The sequence below is a fragment of the Tauraco erythrolophus genome, chromosome 9, assembly GCF_009769465.1.
Source record: "Tauraco erythrolophus isolate bTauEry1 chromosome 9, bTauEry1.pri, whole genome shotgun sequence".
Taxonomy (NCBI): Eukaryota; Metazoa; Chordata; class Aves; order Musophagiformes; family Musophagidae; genus Tauraco; species Tauraco erythrolophus.
The window spans coordinates 22,825,157-22,846,890 of record NC_141473.1 but is presented as its reverse complement, the minus strand read 5'-3'; the positions used below and the strand labels follow the sequence as shown (position 1 = coordinate 22,846,890).

Sequence of the window (21,734 nt, the reverse complement as noted above, 5' to 3'; positions counted from 1 at the left end):
GACTTCTTGCGTTTCTGATTGTAAAGCATGCCCATTTTCGTGTCAGCACTGAGCCTGGAATTCCATTAAAAAGTGTATGCCCTAGAAGTGTGGTAGTGCCACTTCCAGGTGCTGAACAAGAGGTGTTGAGAACATGTGCCAGTTCTAAGCCCTTATTCCTTCCTCTTTCGTGTCTGCCTGCAAGTGTAATGCTTTATTTTTCTTTGCCAGGTGAACTTCCTTTGGTTGTGAGCAGGACTCTTCTGTCAGGTCATGACATCTTAGGGAACTCCTGCACAGCTTGCATTTCTGGATAGTGTCTTTGTTCTGGATGTTATGATTGTACCTAGACTACATGACACTCTGGATTTGTGTGGTTTTGTTTTTTTTTTAAGCTCACTCATCTTCTGTAGGGTATGCATACAGCCACCAAAATTGTTTTGGGAGGAAATTTTCCTTTTCTGTCTTCTCTGAGATAAAATTTTCTTTAAAATAAGACTCCTGAAGTTCTTTGCCATTATTGCAAATATCTCTTCTCAACAACAATAGCAAGGAGCGTCAGGATGCTCAAATAAATGCAGTATGAGTAAATGTCAGGGACTGGCCATTTATTTAGAGTAGCTAGATACAATGTGCTGTTGAGTAGTTGGGGGGAAAAATGCAAGCTCACTATCTGCTGTATTAGAGAAATCAAAATTTAATGTACTGAGAGATTGAGAGACTCCCTGTATTAGTCATCATGTAAGTGTGGTTCATGCTGAGATAATAGTTGCTTGTATATGGTGATGATAGTGTGTTGGTTTGACTACATGGGGTTCTTTTAAACAGGTAATGTCAGCTTCAGTAACTGCTGTTTACTGACTAGTGTCTTGAGATAGGACATCATTGCTATGCTCCATTTTTTTCAGTTTTAGACATGGACTGGTTCCCAAACAATACTTTGAATGATACAGAGTCCCCTGCATCATCTTCCAGGCAATGAAAAGTCCAAGTTTAGAGTTTTTTGTGGGTGTGGTGTATTTTTGGTTGGTGCTTTGTTTTTTTTTTTTCCCCTAGACCTTCCTTTCATGTCTCTTTCATTAGCTCATGGAAACGCATTGCTTTTATATTTAAATTTATTCAAGCTGTAATCTTTGACATTTGAGTTAGCTTTTAGTACAATTTTGCATTTATAGTAATATATATTATGTATTTTCTCAATCCCCCAAGAACCCATTTTAATCTGTTCCGGATGCAAATTTCAGGCTGCCTTGTCCCATCTCCCCTCTTGCTCTCGCCCTCCCTTCCCCTCCCCCATGGAGCATGTTTGATCAGGTGTGGCAGGAATATCCACTGTCAAGCTGCGCCCTTTATATTAGTCAATATTATCCTTCCTTCCCTCCCACTCCCTTCATTCTCCTCTGGGCTTTACCAGTTGATTTATAATTTTGGAATTCTCATCGGAGTCTGTAATACAGTTTGTTCATTATTTAACCAAAACCTGTTTAATGAGCAAAGAGAGGCAATGTAAATGTTAGGCATGTTGCAGTGGAGTACCTTTTGTTCTCCTCTGAGCTAGTGAGTATTAACTCTGTCATGACCATGATGCTGAAATACCCTGGTCAAGGGTATAAAGATGCACCATGTACCTCCAGCAGCTAAAGATTCCCTTTTCCAAGTATTGCTCCTCAAGATGTGCGTATTGCTCCTCAAGATTACATGATGTGTTTTATTTGATTAACAAAGTAGTAAAAGCTTGCCTGCAACTGAGTAGTTGTATCCCATCCCATTGTAATGTCTAAATGGGCTCTTGAAGGAAGCATCTAGAGAAGATGCTCAGCACAAACAATCCCATGATTATGGTAAGAGTAACTTCACTTCTGCAGTTCAGCATACCTAGCAAAGGGCCTTGGACCTGAATTACATGGAATGATGTTATTCTTTAAAATTCTGATAGAGAATCTTAACTTCTGTGGTAATTTTATGTAGATTTGTAGAAACAGTTTAATAATTTGAAAACGAACAGCGTGTCTGCTCTGATCCACTATCATTTTGTTTATTGCATGCCATTTTTACACTTGTATGGGCTGCATATATTCTAGTTATTATTGATAGTAACTGCCTGAAAACCAGAAAGAAATTAGAGGTTCTGTTGTCTTGGGTGATGAATATGTTACTTCATGATAAATTTAATAGCTGAATGCTCGTTGTACTAAGATAAGCACCGTAAACCTAAGTTTGATGTGGTGTCTTATATTTCCAGTGCTTAGAAAAACCAAAAATTAGTGTCTTGAGTTACAAACATATCGAAGTTTTGACTATGAAGCTTTGTCCATGAATGCAAAATTGAAATAAAACTACATCTTCAAAGGTTTTTGTAAAAATGGTGGAAGCCTTAGTATTGATACAAGTTTGGATATAGGGTCACTGTCATCACAACTTCCATTTGACTGCTCTTTAAAGTAAGCTGAGTATCCAGAAAATTTATCTGGATGTTGAAATATTTATTCATTTTGTCAGTTTTGTTACGGATTTAGGTCAACAAAAGAACGCTTGTTTTTGACATCCAGTGATAACTGAGCATCGTCTCTTTCATGAATGTTTCCAACTTAGGATGCTCTTGAGCTCACTAGGGAGAGGTTTTATAACCACAAATGGCTGGAAATAAGAATTAATTATAAGCCTGCTTTTCCCTGATCTGATGGGGATTGAATTTCCTCAAATCTTGCTGTGGCTGTTGAAGTCTTCTGATCATTTCAGTATACTGTAGAGGTAAGAGCAGGTGCTTCTGTAGTCATTCTCCTCATTGCAGAATTTGCGTTATGATCCAACTAGGGGAATGAGTCAATATCCAAGATTTTTGTGACTGAAGTACCGTTTGCTGGTGTGTAGGATGGCTTTAGGACAGAAAATGACTGAATGCAACTGCCTTGTACAAGTCAGCACTGCAGTGGGAGAAGCAGGTGTTTGTGGAAAGTGTGTGCATCGAGAGTCTATTTAAATAAGGTTTAAACTAGGTAAACACACCTGTGAAGAGGTGCTTGTGTATATTTTAGGTCCATGAGTGCCAGACTGGAAGGTTTGAGTCCTTTTATCCTCTGGTGGTTCAGAGTTAGTGCATTTAAACAGAAGCTGCAAAGTAAGCTGTTAGAAGCACTCTGATTTCATGCACATTCATGACATTTTAAATGAATGCTTGTACAGTGGTTCAGAAGAATCTTTTCATGGCTTATTTCAGACAAGAAGCTGCTGCAAATCTCCATCTTTAGAGGGCTGGCTGGGGCATTAAGAGCTGGCTAAAGGTCAAATGACTGTAACCGTAAGAGAACCTTTGCCCAGTGTACTGACTTAATATACTTGTTACTGTAGCCATTCGTTTTCTGGTATGTAGATTTGATTGCACATTCATCTTCTCATGTCTGAACTCTGGAAACTCAGTTTTTAGTGAAAATCTGACATTTGTATAAAATAATACAGGAATTTTATCCTGATTTGGGATTAATATCTGAACTTTTTCTGAAAGATCTGGTTTTAAGAAGTGGTAAATTGGTAATAAATATAAACATGCAGCCTGTTCTCATTGCTATTGCAGTGCTATTAAATAGAATCTGAGATATTCCTTGTGGTCTATTCAAGTTAAGAAATTAGAAAAGTAATATTTTTTTAAGAAGGTGTAGAAATTAGATTATATGAATGTGTGATACATACAGTGCTGCAGTGCTTGTTACTTTGCAGATAAGAGCAATGCCGTATTTTATTTATTATTTATATCTTGAGTTTCTGCAGGAAGTGCCTGGACATCTTAGCAAATAACAAATACTGGAGAACTGTAAGCTGTGATACTTCTCCCTTTGTTTGTGTTGAAGGATTGCATTGTTATCTAGAGCAGATATTAAAAAAAAAATATCACCTAAGCTTTTTTCAGTTGCATATCAGCTTCAATAAAAGATCTGGAAGACTCACTGGTCTCCTAGATTATGTCTGTTCCTGTGATAACTTTTTTTTTTTTCCTCCAAATAATAGGTATCCATACATGTGAACTTATTATTTTGGAATACTAAGCAACTTAGGCTAACGTTTAGATTCTGTTGAATTCTCTATAAAATTTTTAAGAATGGAAAGGGTGTAAGGAAGGTTAGGAAATTGGTAGAGTAAGGTTTCTTCCATAACCTTAACTCAACCTCACTGTAATTAGTGGATGACAATACAATTTTAGTCCATCTTGAATGACCTGACACAATATACAGAAGTGGTAATTAATTTCTCTTAATATTTTCTGGCACCTTAATATTTTCCTTCACCTTCATAAGAAATATGAAGACTAAGGTGACAACCTTAATGTGGTGCTTTGCTTGCAGGCTGAATCCAGACTTGATTTTTGCAAATTGTGTTCAGACAATGCAGTAAAAAGTTGTCATTTTAAAAGCAAGTTCCTAGTCTTCATGTACGCAGGCATCCTTCCAAGTGCACAGAGAATGTAAACCAATGCAGTAGTTTTGCTTTGAAGCTGCAGGTAGTTCCAAATACTCTCTCTGAGAGAGATTAATCTTCTTGTTAATCTTATTGTAGTATCAAATGACTATCTTACCGCTGAGGTCTTTGAATTTCCCTCAGATAATTAGTTTCTATTGATAATTTGGCATAGATTTTCTTGGTGTTGCAGAGAAATAGTAAACCAGACTTTTCCCTGGTGGTTGCTAATTTTGTGCTTTACTTTTTAGCCATTTTCCTGGAGTGACACTAATGTGCCCTAAGAATGGTAGCTGCACTGGGAGACCTGGGATGTGAACTTCTCAAACCCAAAACTAACACCAAAATTGTCATCATTTCACTTAAGATTTAGTTTATTTTCTATATAAAGGAAGAAAGAGGAGGAATGTGCTTGATGAAGAATAACTTAGTATTTGTGAAGCTTATAGGAGCACCGAGACAAGCACCTTAACCTTTTCCAAGGCTTTTCTGTTGTGTGTGGGACAGCATTTATGCAGAGTGTGTGAGGAGTCAGGTATGGATGGAGTCAGTCTGAACTCTATTTGATTCTGTTGAATTGTTCACTGAGCCCTTCAACATAAGTTACTGAATGAAATTGGGGCTCCTAAGAAGGGGAGCTTGTAGTTGAGAGATTGTATAATTAAGACTGAAGAGGCAGAAAGGGCTAAACTGCGATTCTGTAGCATCCTTAATTTGGTAACTTTTTAGCTCTTGTGTTCATCTTCTATTTTGTGAAGAAACTTACTGAATAAATTCAGAAGTGTAGTGACTCTTGGAATATTTAGAGCAAAAAACCCAACCAACCCAGTAAGATGGTCTTCACACAAGGTGCTTCTGCATTTCTCTTAAAGTCAGGACATCTTCTGCAGTTCAGCACCACCAGCCTTGTGATACCACCTAAGCATCCTTTTAATGCGGTTCTTTGGGTGCAATTTAAGACTAGAGCTTGCAGCTTACCAGTCTTCCATCTGTGCATGGCTAATGACTGGCAGGTACAGGCAGGAGGTGGTGCTGTTGGAAGGAATTGTTTCCTGACCCCTAATCCTTAAGGACCCAAGGATTTAGATGGACAAGCACTCCTGGCTGTTGCTTGGCAGAGTTCCCTCAGTGGGCTTGTTCTGTAACACCAGCCTTCTGTTACCACTGCAGGGCTGGGCTCTGAAGAGCGGCCACATGTGCATGGTGCGCAACTGACTCTCTCTTGTTCCACGCCTGTTGAGCAATTACTTTCCCACTTGTTGGGCACTCCATTATTTCCTTCAGTTACTGCTTCTGTGTGAAGTGGAGCCATAAAGGAAATGGCCTAATGTACATACATTAGAGGGCAATAAATTGCAGTTTGATTTGGTAGAAAGGCAGTACCAGATGCTCTGTTGAAGTTAAGATTCCTCTTAAGTCATCCATGGAGTTTTTATTCCAGGTTTTGTTTTGTTTTGTTTTTTTCTTAGATGATGTCTTTGTTTTGGTCAGGACTAGATAAAAGGAACTGTGGCCAATTAAGAGATGTTCAGGCTATTTGCATTATTGTAAAAGCTCTCTGGAAGTAGGAGGATGCATGAAACTGCTGAATTCCAGTAGAAGTTTATTAAATATATAGCTCTTCTGTTGTGTCACTTTTCCTTCTTTAACTGTCTTCTCACTAAGCTGCTGCCATCTAACCTGTTAAAAACAAATGTCTCAAAGGTGATTTACTTTAAAGAAGCAATAACTTGTGTCAGAAAGTGCAGGTGCATGTTTGTATAGTTGCATAATGTCACAGGACTGCCAAGAAGCATTGGCCATACGTGCACAACAAGCATACTGAAGCATTCCTCACCTAAAAGAGTTTGTAGCTTAAGAGGGTAGAAGCAGAGAGAAGTCATTAAGTATAGAAAGTTGTTAAACACTTGAGAGTTTTTCTTAATGACTACCTCCGTTCGTCCTTCAAACACGCTGTTGTTGACTGATCCCTGACATGGTTTATAGCAAGATGTGAGTTTGAAGAAGTTTGAAAGAAGGTTCAATTAAGCAAAATGTCCTTTTTCAGGAGTAGTACAGAAATGTGTGATAAAGTGCTGCTTCTCTCAATAATTAGTGTGGAAGAAAAAAGCCAGCAAGAAGAGAGTTAGAATGGGAGGAATTTAAAGATAAGTATCGAAGTAGCAGTGAACATTGTTATTAAAATAGCAAGTTGATTGATTAGAGAACGTGAATAGTGAGGGATGTGCAGTTGGTGGCTTGCCTGTTTGAGATGAACTTGCAAGAGTTTGTTTGTGGTTTTTTTTAAAGGTAGCTGTACTTAGCTCATCTGCTATCTGAAGGTTGTGGAATAGATTATTGCTGAAGGTGTGTTTTTTGCAATCAGGCAAAAAAATTTCTTTTTCCAACGTGTTCTGTATCTCTTCATTGGAAGTTCTTAAAAAAAATTTCAGATGGATAGTTAAGATCTTGCTTTTGTAATTTGCGTTTAGAAAATGATACACAAGACAGAAAATTTGTCCAGGAAAGAGCTATAAAGCTTACATCTGCATGCAGTCCTGTGAAAACTGCTATCATCTTTTTAGATGACATGATTTTAACTTGCTTTACAGCAATTCTAAATGCTACAAAGAAAAGAAAGTTTGGTATATATTGCCTGTAATACAGTGGCTTAAAGGTAGGGTCTGAGGTCTTGTGATATGATGGATTCTGAGGTAAAAGAGATGGAAATGTCATGTCATGGATGAGTTTGAATTGCTTTCATTCCAGTGTTCGTGGTATTAACAGGTACTTTCTGGGGAAGAACTTTGAGAGTGAATGGAAATCTGTGAATTTGTAATAGAGTGAGGAAAGCTAAATTGTGAGTGAGTTAAATAAAATCTTCTAGAGACAATAAATAAGTACACATCATCACGAAATCGTAGGAAATAAAATGCATCTTGAAAAGGAACATTTATCAACTAGTTGTAGTTATTGTAGAAAACTGGTAGAGCTACATTACTATTGTGTGATGTACTGTACCCATGTGACTTGGAAATGCCATTGGAAGCGTTAAAGCAACCTGCTTTTGTTTAGCGCTCCAAATTATATTTGGACATTTCTTGTTTAGTTGAAGGGCATGGGTAGTCATAGACTCCTCATCACGTGAACTTCATGAAGTGAACGTGTCCATGCTCTTTGCATGGTCCAGTTGTGAAGTTAAAACTTGTCAGTTCAAGCTACTTTTGTATTCAAGCACATTGTGAAAGAAAGAGGAGGTATATAGTTATGTGACAGTTGAGGAACAGGACAAGAAGTTACAGAAAAGAAAAAAGACAATGTGAGATGCGTAGAAACGTAAAACATGACGTATATGCAATAGAACTAAAGTTTGGGGTGATACTGGCTTTAACTGTCATGTTAAAATGAATAGATAAACTGTTTCCATGACAGCTTATGCTAATGTATTTTGCACTGTAATCACAATTAAACAATTGTAATACTCAAGGGGTGCTCTCAATTAATGCTTGTTAGCTTAATATGTAAAATTCTTCCATGATGGTGCTTTGATTGTTTGATCCTCTATGTGTATCCTAATACAAGCACTTTAGAAGTCCTAATTTCCAGTTCTGTCCTTGTAATAGTAAGCTGAAACTTATTCTTAGCTATATTGGAGCAGTAAGTTATAAACAGAGCAGCATTTCAGAAAGAGTATGCTGCCTTTGCTTGGTGCGGGAGTCTGAATGCTTGCATGGCTGTAAATAATTCTTGACGTGTGTGCTGCTTAAATGAGGTAAGAGACTTCAAAACAATGCTGTTCACTTTTGATTGTGTTTAACTTAATTCTAGGAGGAAGATTTTTATTAAAACATGTGTTCGTGCCCCATTATGTTTCAGGAAATTGTCATTTTTCTTGATACAGTGACAAAAGTCTGCCAAGTTGTTGTTGAATTAGATTCTGTTTACCTCTTGATTAGCTGCTTAAATAATTCAGATGGCAAATTGTAAATACAAGATATTGTTGAAATAAATCGAGATGTAGTTGTTATCTTGATCATGGCATATTGAAGGAGAACGGTCTATTAGATCTGGGTATAGCCTAGAGGAGGGGCTTTATTCTAGAAATAAAACGAGTGACAGTGGTAAAATGTAGTTGCTTATGTAAGCATCTTTAGTAACTGCATTTAGGAACTTGGATGTTCTTCAGAGTGGGATTAGACAGTTAATAGTGGCCTGTAATAGTTCTGTAATAACCAAGATGGCTGTCACAGCAGCATGGGAGGAGACGTCATTAGCTGGTTTTCTCTTCAGACTTAGGTTTTCACGTTTGTCGTTCAGAAATACTGTGTTTTTCTTTGCATACTCAATTTAGCGTCTGAAGTGCAAATCTATTCAGTCAGACTTAAGATCTAACAAGTACTATCAAATTTTACTTCTGTGCTTCCCCTCCCTTAAGTACCTTCTGCCTCAGTATGAAATTAGTGCTTCAGATGTGAAGATTGCCTTCACAGACTGGTACAGAGAGTGGAGAGAACATGGTCCTGGGAATATTTACTTTGATGGCATTGATGATGATGAACATAAAGGTGTAGAAAATACGTTTGCTCAAATATTTACCAGTTTGTTAAAATATGGTAAACAGGAAGAGATTTAGTTGGAACAGGAGTACTGTGATATTGTAGGAAAACTAGATTGTGGTTTGGCAAAGAGTAAAGTTCTAAACAACAAAGTTTTCTGAAAGCATGTAACTTCTTTGTGTGATACAGGAGTCTGAACACTTTCATCATGAAGGCTTCTGCTTCATTAAGAACATGAGGGAAGAAATATCAGTGTTTGGTAAATAAAAAAGTAACGTTTTCTTGGGGAAAAGGCTTTGCCAAGAGTGTTGGAAACATAGGAGGGGAAGAAATGAAAAGATTCAGACATAGAAAGCAATAGAGCAACACCATCAGAGTAGCTGAATGGTAGTTCAATAAATGAAAAAAAAAACCCCAAAACTTTTATTCAGATAAAAAAAATTGCAGAAGAAATATATTATTAAATAATGAGGGATGAGACTGTCATAGGCACCCTGGAATGCTTAAGTTAATGGTTGTTTGGTAATTGATTATTAAAGCTTTGTATCAGAGGCAACATCAACTTAAATTTGGCAAATTGTTTTCTCCCTCCCGCTTTTACTATCAATCCATTAAAAGTCTGAAAGTGAAGTTCATTCTCATTCAGCTGCCTTTAAATTGTAGTTTCTTTTTGGATGGCTGTTTTTAATGCTATTGAGTTTCACAACCCATACTGGTACTTGTTCACATGCACAAGACCCATGTGCTGCAGCGGAAGGTCATACACTCCCTTTCACTCTACAGGAACAGCAGGTGATGGTACCAGCTGTTCACATCCCCGTATTAGATGCCTGAATCTGAGCAGCTGTATGAGGCTGCTAATAAACTCTAACATGTAACACAGTTCATATTTTGCCCACATTTCACTTGATCCTACTCAGCACCAGCCAGTATTTTTTTTAACATCTTTCAGTGCCACCCATAAGATGCTCGTTTTCTTTCTCGTTGTGCTGATCTCTGCTCCTCTCGTATCATGTGTCAGTCGGATGCTTGAAAAGCGTTCCAGTGTTACAGATTTGAAAAGGTACCAGAAAACATGCAAATGTACAGGGTTTAAGGAAGCAGGAATCATCTCTCTAGCAAAAACACTTCAAAATTTTAAAGTTTTAATGCTGTAATGAAAATAATCTAGTCTGTTCTAAAGGATGTACTTGTCCTTAAGCAATACTAGTTTTGGATACAAACCTAGGTGATTTTTAGAAGAATGGGTCAAAAGTACTTTCTTTCTGAGGAACATCTACCTGCATTCAGCTAGCTGAAGAGGTCTTGTTATGTGAATCTGCTATTAAAAGAAGGCTGCAGTGGTTTTTAATTCCACCTTGAGTAATAAAATTGGCCTGGCCATGAGTTTTGATATATGCACAGTTGATTTCAACTTGTGCTTTTTATTTAAAAAGCTTATTTGTGACCTGTTAGGACCCTCTGTTAAGCCAGTTAAATAAACGGTAGAAAGGTTGAAACTGCCTGTCTGCGCTTTCCAGAAAAGGAGAGGAGGGAGCCAAAGGAAAGATATTTACAATTTTAAACCCTTTCAGCTCCTCCGTTCACCTCTTCCTCTAGCATTGCTGATTTAGCTCCCATCTCCTTCTCTGGAAGACTCTTAATACCTAGAACTGAGAAATACCTGGGTTCCACTGACTGGCCACCAATGCGATGACAAAATCTTCTTGCTAATAAGCTGCTGAGAGGTGACTTTGGTGTTTTGTGTGTGGTTGGTTCCCCTTCCCCTCCTCTTTGCTGTAGTCTCAAAACATGCTCTTTGGAATCAAAACCATATTGAGGTAGGGGCTGTGAAGAGCATCTTTTAAAAATACGGAGGTAGACGTGGGGAAGAGAGTTTGTTTGATCCTTTGCTGAAAGGATCTCAGGGAAATTAGAAATTCAGCAAGACCCAAGATAGTTGTCAGAAGTCAGGTGTTAAGTATTTCACAAAATTATGAAAATAAAAGAACCTAGCTGTGCAGTTAGGGTTGGAAGAGATAGCATGAGATCAGAAGTACATGGTGGAACTCTTAAAATAGTAAAGTGCCTCAGCTCAGAAGAAATAAAGTTAGCTTTTCATTAGATCTTGTTCTTATTGCCCCACAACTCAACTCATTTTAGCTGGTCAACATTCTTAAATTGGACTATCTGAAATCTAGAACTGATTTTCCTTGCTTCATAGGTGTTGCTTTTCTCCAGCAAAGATGGCACTTTTTTTTTTCTGAATGAGCAATTGGCTTTGCCACGACAGATTAGAGCTGTAAGCTCCTTGTTTAGCATCGAGCCGTTTTTCAGACAGCCTTACAATTTGTTTCTAGACACCCAGTATTAATTGGTTGAAACAGTTATTTTTATCTGCATGTTTCAGATTTTTTTTTTTTTTTTACTGTTCAGGTGTCTCTATCAGCCATAAAGCAAGCAGTTGAAGTAAATAGCTGTATCAAATGAAGTGCCTCTTGTCCGCACAACTGCTTCCAAAATAAACCGAGAATAATGCTTTACACATTTTGTTTCCTTTAACTCTAAAGGCAAGCAAGAGAGGAAGCATGGATTAACATGTAGTGATTTCTAGGAGCTGTTCTCTGCTCAGATTCCTCTGTGCTTGGGCTGACTGACAGGGACATGTGGCTCAAGTGTATCTGGAAATATATCACTGGCAAAATTTGGTCGGGTAAATTTAGCAGGAATGGGTTGTCAGGGCAGGAGACAGATCGTTCTGGGAAAGGAAGTGCTGTCTGTCTGTTGTCTGAATAGCAATTTCCTATATTTCTGAGACTTACCTATTTCTTTCAGTGTAGCTAAGGTACCAGCAGGATCTGACATATTTGCTGTGTTCTGTTGTCATGTGTTCTCGTGGTGGGAGTGTTACCAGAAATGGTAAAATTGGTAGGAGTAGCTATAGAGAACTGATACTAATATGTCTTACGGTGTTTAAATAGTGCTGGCACACACTTTGTTCTAGTTTAAGCTCTTTTTGAAAAAAGATAGGGACATCAAATGTGAAAAGTAGCTCAGGACATGGTAATACTTGAAGAATTCTGACTTTTGCTTTAGGTGCAAAATTGTTTCTAGCCCACGTGGTTCCAGAAAACAAACGAACAAGCAAACCCAAACAAAAAACCACCACCACCCCCAGCCCCCTGTGAAAGTGGTCTGAAAGCCCATATTCTAAAATTCTTTTATTTTGTTGGCAGTTCATAGAATCATAGAAGATGAGCAGCGACAGAAAAGGCCAGTTATAAGGCTTTCCTCCAGCAAAAGCTGATTGACAAAGGCATAAAGCTTCTTGAACCGTTCTGATATTGATTCAAGTCTCAACACAAATTATACTGTGTGTGGAGAAAATTGAACCAATGGCGTTAGAGAGTCACCTACAGAAATCTATGCAAACATAGGAGGAGGGTGTAGCCTGTATTTTATACAGAAAGGCGTAATCATGGGCAATGACAATTAAAATCTTAACAGATGCAAGCAGTAGAAAATGTAACAGTAAATTACAGACTTTCTGAAGTTTATCAAGGGATGTCAGAGACGACTACAGAATGGAAGGAAAAAAAAACAGCCGCAAACCCTACTTAAGCAGCAGTAATAGCTGACTATGCTTCCTCTCTCTCCATAAAGCATTTAATAACTTCATCTATACCAATTGCAGCGTATTCTTGTTTCAGTGAGCTGTTTTTTTCATCTGCTTGCTCAAGAATTTATGGAAGATGGAACCCCTGACAGTTTTGTGCATAGTAGCTGCCAGTGAGTGGTTACTGACTCTGTAGCTTGTCCTGAGAGATTGCACACTGGTTCACACCGTTGTGAGCTCTCAGTCTGCTGCCCTGTGATGTGGCTGTGTCTGGGGTGGGGTTAGCAGCCAGCAGGTGCACAGCATACTGCACAAATGTGGAGGCAGAGAATTTGTGTCCAAGGGCATTGGGGGTAAATAACTGTAGTTGTAAAAAGTGTTACATGAATGCTAACGTTTTCACTGAGCAGTGAGTCTCTTCTAAAATCTGCCTCACAAACTTCCATATAAGCCTCAGTTCTTATCCTCAGAAGTCTGAAGAGCTAAACTGATGTTGGAATTTTCTTTGGTGTATAGGAAAAAAATAGTTTTCTGGAGGATGCAACTGATTGAGACTAGAGGCTGTCCAAAAAATTTCTGTAGTTACAAGCAGTAGGATAAGAAATGGGATTCTGTGCTTTTTGAGTAAAACCTGCATGACTAAGCAGAGAAAACTATTTTGTCAAGGTACAGTGTTCTTCAAACATGTTTGTAAGCCCTCAGGGTTACTTCATTATTTCTTCTGATTGCACCAGGCCCAGATACTGTGCTGCTTGTCATGACTTATGCAGGGGTAAAACCTCACCATTTCTCATTCACAGAGCTGACTCATGACTTGGTACTCCAGTTACTAGCTGTTACATAGCACATATGGCTTGCCTGGACCTTTTGCAATGTAAACCTCAGCAGAAGGAACAGTATATTTAAGGAAAAAAATCTTATTGTTGCATTATTGCCTGCATGCATGCCTTTTATTCCAGGTGTTCCAGCTTCCAGCAATTGAGATTTGAAGACTATCTCTTACAAATCTCTGTTTCTCTTCAGACTGCCCAGATGCTGTTCCTCAAAGCCCTTTTAATCTAGTTCTTTATTGCATTTTATTTTTCTTTTGCCTGGCTCACCCTGGAATAAAACTGAAAGGGCTGAACTTCATGTTGGAGGTGAAATTTCACTTCAAAGGACACCTGTGTTGTCTGATCATCTGGTACTGATAAACTGTTGTTTGTTTTTCTGTGCATCAACTGTCAATATTTATGGCAGCAAACTACTTTTTAATCAGGTATCTAGCAACAGAAATTTAATCAAGCATAACATGTATTTGGAATATATTATCTTTGCTTATGTCTACCTGGATTTAATAAAAGGATGCTGTTCCTTTCTCCGACACTTATATTTTGTTTTAAAATGGCAGAGTTCGGCTGTGAACTAAAGGCAAGAAGCTGAGATTGTCTACAGTGCATTAAAAGTGTAAAGAACCAGACTGTGATATTAAAAAGAATTGCAGTTACTTAAAAGGACCAAAACACAAGGTTATTATTTCTAAAGGGCTTTGAAATTGTAAAGTATTATGTGCAATGAAATATAAAGTAGTACTGGGAGGCATGCAAGAGGGGTGTTAGTTTGAATAAGCATAGGAAACAAGGCATCAGTGTATTAGCAGTTTAAATTTCCCGCAAACACTTAATTTTCTGAACATGAAGAGATGTGAACAGAAATCCCAGGTATTCGTAGTCCATGAAAAGTAATCTGTTTTCTTTGACTTGTTAATGAGCAAGATGACTACATGTCTTTAAAACAACAGAAAATGTACAGATTTCTGTTGCTTACTTTTAGTCATTATATACCTCTTGGATGGAGTGCTCCGCAACATAGTAAGGGAACCAAATGTGGATTAGAAATTGAAGCAGGAAGAAAAATAGTAGATAATTCGTGCTAGATGAAATTGAAAGGAAAGGAAAGAGAGGAAGATTGAGTAATAAGTGAAAACCAGAGAAAAGCTGAGAGACTGCAGTTCTGGAACAATTACAGAAGTTTTTGGACCTGCTGCTGTCAGGAAAGTAACTAGAATAGTTAAGACTCTTCTACAGGAGCTTCTTCTGCAGGGATTTCTGCTGAGACCACTGTTCCATGATAAGAATGGCTTTACTCTGGATGTGTCCCCGTGATGATTTATTCAGGATGGCTGTAGAATTACATGCAACTCTGATCTAGCTATGTTGATAGCTGTTCTCATGGAAATAGGAAGCATTTAATCTCTGTAAGCATAACTATTTTGCATTCTACAACAGTCGGTTGCGACTGTCTAGGTAATACTGAAAGCTTATGTTGTTTAAGCCTTACTGGCAGTAAATGCTGAATTGTTAACCTGTTCTGATAATCTGAGCTGTTCAGTTGTGTGAAGAAGATAGTTGTTTCATTTGAAACTTTTAAACTGTTTGAGTGTTTAGCCACTAATTCTGTGACAAGAATGCACGTAAGAAGATGATGAAAAGCATAAACAGGGACATGAAGGTATATAGAATCTAAGTGGGAGCATAATTACTTTGATTTGGCCTCCTCCTCTTGAACACCTTCTAGGTGGTGAGCTGTATGGGAATGGAGATGATCGCTGCCTTTGTGAGATACCTTAGTGTCTGGTATTTTATGAGCTGAAATTCTGCTTTATGAAAATCACCTGAAGTATTAGCATAATTTAATATTTCAGGCTGAGCCCACAAGCTTAAACTGCACAGAATTTTTTAGCTACAACAAGCTGTTGTAAAATACTTATGCTGTAACCTTATTTTTGGTTTTGAGAGAAGAATCGTTTATGCTTAGAGATAGAAAAAAGCAGTGAAAGCAAGGCAAAACTTGGGACCAGGACATAGATTTTTCCAGTGTATCCTGTGCATGCATAACTGAAGTTTTATACCTGCAGAAGCTGCCTGAGTTTCTTGTAGTGCACAAACAGCACTTATGGCCAAATTTAAATGCCACAGAAGCTGCTCTGCAAAAAGAACATGCTTTTCCAAAGTTTTTTTTTTAGCTTTGTCTTCCATGACTCATGATCCTTTTTTTCCTTTGCTGTTACTTTCTGTTTATGTTTTTTTTTTTTTCTGTCTGCTCCCCTGTAAGCTCGTTAAGAATCTAATCTTTTGGTGTCAAATGTACAACTAATGTAACTTTTCAATGGGAAAGCGCTTGTATTTGTCTGACACAATGCTTCTCACTTCTCGTTCTTTATGTTCCTTTGCACAGTCAGCACTGAGTTTTTGTTGGGCTTAATATAAAGAGGCTTAGAAAGGCAGGTGCTTCTGGATGTGAGTTTGTGAGACTTCCAGACATAGAGTGTCGTATGTGCCTTTTTTTTCTCCTCTCTGTCTTCTTCCGTAATGCTCTGTAGTCTTTAATAGGTTGAGTTGTAACATTCATTAAACCATTCCTCAGATTCCCTGCTTTGAAAGCTTATCAGGACTGCTTTGATTTAGTTATCTGGAACAAAAAAAAGCCGTTTGTGAAGGTTGGAATGGAGCTCTGGAGCAATAATATATCAGAGATCAGATTCGGGTCCCAGTTGTATTATTCCTAGGGATTTATTTGCCTGTGTACACACAGGGGCAGAGTGGTGTGTATGGAAGGCTTGCAGGAATGCAAATTGGACATATTTTGTTGGGACCTGTAGGGGATTTTCACTGCTTCATAATTTTTCAAAGGTTTGTTATACATCGGGCAGCCACTGCCTCTTCTTTAAACCTTTAAATCCCCCCTCTTTTTCCTGTTCTAAAGGTCAGATTTTTTGACAACTGTGTGCAGGAACAAGATTTGTTAAATCCCTTCATTTTTATTCATACAAATATCGGCATTTAGTGAGCAAGAGTCACTCCAGGATTCAGGCACATAAAGCTCAGTACAAGCCTTCTGAACCTAAATTCAATTCAGAGATGGCGTCTCTTCGGGACTGAACCTGCCATCTGAATATTAACCCTTGGCACTGCACAGGAAATGCAGGGTAGAAAGTGCATGTCTTCGTGTCATTGAGTGGTCTGGCTTTGCAGGGGGGCTGGTGTCCTCATAGCTGCAGAGCCGTGTTCTGAATCTTGTCCTGGGTGCTTCCTGGGCATAGGGATCAAGGCTGAAGAGCTGTCATATTAGGACATACCACATTTACTCATCTAGCACTAGTCCTTTCTGGTGAGACAGCAAAATACTTCATTTTGAGCCTTTCCTGTTCTGATCCAGTCAATGAAGTAACAGAGTCCCAGTGTTAAATCCTCTTGAAGCTGTTTTTAGTTTTGTTTTATGCAGTTATATGCAACTCAGCTTTGAAAAAGCTACTTGATGTGCTGCTAATCTTTGGGATGTGCATGAAGACTAGGTATCTGCTTTCTTTAGAGGTGACTGGCACTGATTTGCTCCCTGGAGGGCCAGTCGTAGGCATTGTTCAGTAGCTGTGAAGTCCTTATCCCTGCCTTTCTTCAGTGTGGGTGAAGGGAAAAGGTTTGGGAGAGGGTAGTTCATTTTCGTACCAAGAATAGCTTCTGTTTACTAAGGCAGTTGACAGATGAAATCTGGCAAGTCATACTGTGGTGTTTCGTACAATATTGTAAACCATTCCATTGAGGAAAATGCTATGCTGGCATGGTGGACTTTTTTTGTGTGTAATTATCCTTAAAAAAAAAAATGTGTCTACATAGGGATAATTGTCAGGGGTTGTGCCTTTTTATTATCTGCTGGATTTCGCACTGAGGTGGCTGTTGAGTAGCCATATGTTTCCTTTGCTTAAGTCTGCTGTAGGGGTTGATAATTTTGGAGGGAGGTGAAGCAGACAGCTGTAAAGACTGGGCTAGGCAGAATCTTGAGTGCTTATTTCATCACAGAAGGATTCTCCAGAGCTGGTCTATCTGCTCCTCAAGCTTACCTGTGCTGTTGACATCTGTCAGCAAATCTGTGCTATTTATGAGTAAGAACTGTGTTCTCCAGCCACTGTCACTGTGTTTGTAGAAATTTACAATATGGATGGTTAGATGTGCAGAAGTCCATCTGCCTACATAGCATGTTTTGTGTAGACTTATGTACAAAGCAGTTTTGTTAACTTTCGTTGTGCTAAATTTTGCTGCTGTAATATACATCCTCAGACAGTGGAGATGTGCAGTATATTCAGAACCTGGATCTTACAGTTCCTTTCCATCAGAGCTAGCAACATGGTGTAGATAACTCCAAGGATGCTTTTCCTGTGGGCTTTTTGTGTATTGATGCAAAAGTATGGGGTGGGGACAAGAGTTGTCAAAGCCATTTTCATGACTTAGCACTTTTACTGGATTTAGCACACCTGAGATATCAGAAATAGCTAGACTGCAATCTTGTGTTAGGAAAAATAAAGAAAAATGTTGAATATTTTAGCACAGATCACTGTGAGCTTGCTTTAATGTTAATGTCTTTTATTTTTACTTAGCTATTGCAAAGACACTTCTCTGGGGATGTTCTGCAGCTACCCAAGAGTTTCTGCACTGCCTTAGATGTAAATTGGCTAAGTAGGTACAGACTTAGCTGGTTGCTTCTTACAAAGTTCTCAGCCTCGTGGTGAGAGTGGCGAACAGTTGTTTTGGAGTTGTAGGGACTGACCTCTGAGGCTGTGCCTGCTTGCTTCTGTTTAGAAAAGGTCTTGATTCTGTCTGGCCTCAATGCTAGAATACTATTTCATTCTTGAGCTTAGTGTTCTGAAGCAGAAAGGTGATGGTCCAAAGTATTTTAGTAAGCTGCCTGCTAGCCAAGTAAGGTCCACTTAAAGGCTGGCTAATGAAGAACTATTTTGGCAACCACTTAAAATAATTTGTTAACTCCTCACCCCTCCTATGCAAATGGATTTTGGCTGCTAAGTGAAAAAATGTGGTGGGCAAGGATGGCTTGAGCTTAACACCAGCAAGAGGAAGCTTGCTTGTCACTGTGCTTAATGACTGCACTGCTGTGTTTATACTCCTCATTCTTGGAGTGGGTAATACCTCCATTGAGTTCCGTATTGTCCAGATTGAGAAGTGTTGGGTATAAGAGCTGAAGAAAAGAACATAGTCTGCTTTCTCAAAATAACAAGACAGCTAACACCACCTTGGAAAAAGACCTGCTCTGTGGAGGAAGCATGTTCAAACAGCATTGCTAGAATAGCTGAATGGACTGTAATGGAATCTGTTGAAGATTAACCTTGGAGCTTTATAGACAAGCCAGGCCTTCAGAAGGGTTTGACCTGAATAGCAATTTTAAACATAAGGTCATGGTTAATCAGTCAGAATGAGAGGGAAGGGAAGTGCATAAAGCTTGTCCTTCTTGGTGATTGCATTAAGAGACTTTAGTATCTCAGAGGCTTTTCTTTTTTTCTTTTCTATGATCAATTTAAATGTGTTCCACCCAACTTTCTGGAGCCGCGGGAAAACTGGTGGAGAGGGCCATTTGATGGGTGCTAACGTAACTGCTAACTAAAAAGGCATGAATCAAATTAAAACAAAACAAGAGGTAATTACCTTCTGTGTAGATAACCTGGCCTGCAGAGTCTTGATTGTGCTGATAATATAGGCCAGCTGTGACTTGAAATAAGCCATGAGAGAGAGGTTTCTACATGGATAATGAGCTGTCTGGAACCAAAACGGATTGATCTGTTAATTTGTTAGAAAGTTAGATGCAATTTATTTCAATGATATGTGTACTTAATTTACAGAATCATAGAATTGTTTAGGTTGGAAGAGGCCTTGAAGATCATCAAGTCCAAATGTTAACCTAACACTGCCAAGTCCACCACAGAACTGTGTCCCTAAGCATCACATCTACATGTCTTTTAAATACTTCCAGGGCTAGCAACTCCACCACTTCCCTGGTCAGCCTGTTCCAATGCTTGACAACCCTTTCATTGAAGAAGTTTTTCCTAATTTCCAATCTAAACCTCCCCTGGTGCACCTTGAAGCCGTTTTTTCTTGTCCTGTTGCTTGTTACTTGGTAGAAGAGACCGACATCCACCTCACTACAGCCTCCTTTCAGGTAGTTGTAGAGAGGGATAAGGTCTCTCCTGAGCCTCCTTTTCTCCAGGCTAAACAACTCCATTTCCCTCAGGTGCCCCTTGTAAGACTTGTGCTCCAGACCCTTCACCAGCTTTGTAGCCCTTCTGTCGGACACATTCCAGCACCTCAATGCCTTTCTTGTGGTGAGGGGCCCAAACTGAACACAGTATTGGAGATGTAGCCTTGCCAGTGCTGAGTTACAGGGGGATGATCACTTCCCTAGTCCTCCTGGTCTCTTTTGAGTAACTTTTTCCTGTTATCTTTGTTGGAAAATGTTTGGGATGACACCCCAGACCATTGCGCCTTAAGACCAATGGGAAGGTTTCCCTTGGTGTTCAAGTAGCGACAGAGGCTGATGACAGCTGCCTGACCTGACTTATCTCCAACTTCATCCTGGTCACTTCTCTTACCTGTTTGCAGATGACTTACATCTTTTGAAGGCATTTGAAGGACATCTTGTCATTTTCTCTTCCTTTTTGAAATTTCAATCACATTGATGGATCCCTTCTATTGATAGTAATACATGTCTGTAAAGAAGAATGTAGTGTGCAGTCACTGTGTAGATTGCTGCTTAAAGGATGATGTTCCAGGATTCATGGACGGGTAAATGACCAGGTGTAGAAAGGACAGTAGTGAATTTTCTTTTAAGCAACCCATTTAACGCTGAAGGTTTGGGTTTTGGTTTGTTTGGGTTTTTGAGGGTTTTTTTTTTGTTGTGTTTTTTTTTGTTTGTTGGTTTTTGGTGTTGGAGTGTTTTTTGTTTGTTTGGGTGTGGGTTTTTTTTTTAGTTGAAGCTTTTTAATATCTGAAAATTTGATTTCTATACATAAATCAAATGATCGGAATGATAGCATAATTCCTGCTGCTGCTCGTTACCAGAAACAAAGACAAATGTGCATTCTGGTGCCTGTGTGGCTTTGAAGTGACTTGTGGCTGAGAGCAGAGAGGTATGCTTTTGGGATGAAATGTTGTTATCTGTGTAACCCGGACTGGAAGGAGCGAAAGATTGCAAGTTTCCATGTGACTTGGGGCAAATTGTAGTGATTAGTAGAAATCATTACAGTGAGCTGCCTTGGAGCGGCTGGTTAGGGGCTGTAAATCTGGTCAGTTAATGGCACTTTAAACAGGGAATGACAAGTTTGGCTTACGCCTGGTGTGAAGGAGGGTGCAACTGTTGTCCTGCTTCAACAGCTTTCAACAATATGCTGGGTGGCTGGAGGGTCCTAGACAAATGTAATTAATCAGGCTTGAGGTCTCTGAAGTGTTGACAGAAGCATTGTGTAGGATACAAAACGTTGACCATTAGGGTTTGCAAGAGGCTGAATGGCGATCGCTTGGCAATTGGTCTGCTGCGTGAGGTTTTGGTGGTAGTATAAATCAGAATGGTAGTAATTCTGGCTGTGGCTGCTGAAGCAGTAGTGAAACAGGGTCTCTCTTCTTCTGTAGCACGTTTTAACCTTAGCTAGCGGTTTCCTGTATTGGAAAGGAGATGTGGCTGTTTGCTGTGTTGTGTGTCCCCTGGTTCTAGATGGCATTTAAATCTTTGAAGCTTGTGTACGAGCCACCTTGGGGCTAGGGGAGTGAGGGGAGGGACTTTCTTTCCTTTACAGAACAATCCAGTTTAAAGACTGAACTATGAGACCAGTTTGTGTCAGAAAAGTGCTTGTTTTACTACCTTACCATTGCAAGTAAAAATTTGTCTGATCTGCTAGTGCTGCCTTCCTCTTCAGCCTCAAATAATTGTAGCATGTCAGCTTTGTCTGGACAAATACTGGCTTTGATTTCCTACTTAAGACTAAGTTTTAAGAGGAAAGCTAGGATTTATTTAGTTTCCTCTGTGACAAAAAATTAAGTACGTCCTCTGTGAATGTGTAGGGTATCGAGTATAGAATGGATTTCTGAGAATTTGTCAGTAAGCTTCTTTACACTGAAATTAATTAAAAATTGACATGTAGGGAATTTGTCCTGAGCTGAGTTGGGTTTTAATGAAAGATGACTTTTTCAAACATGGAAATAGGGAATCTAACTAGCCTGGGCACAAATGGTAAAAGTAGGTTTTAATAAAGCAGTTGTGCTTTAGTGACCTGAAACTTCAGCAGCCTGAGATGTGGACGGTTGCAATAGTGGAGGTAACCTGTTACAACACTGAAGTTAACCATCATTCTTCCTATGCAA

The 21,734-nt window shown here is 39.0% G+C and overlaps 1 protein-coding gene across 1 annotated transcript in view; it reads left to right on the top strand.

Annotated features, from left to right (window-relative positions):
- Positions 1-21,734, top strand: part of GBF1 (golgi brefeldin A resistant guanine nucleotide exchange factor 1) — a 110,055-nt gene that overhangs the window by 8,201 nt on the left and 80,120 nt on the right.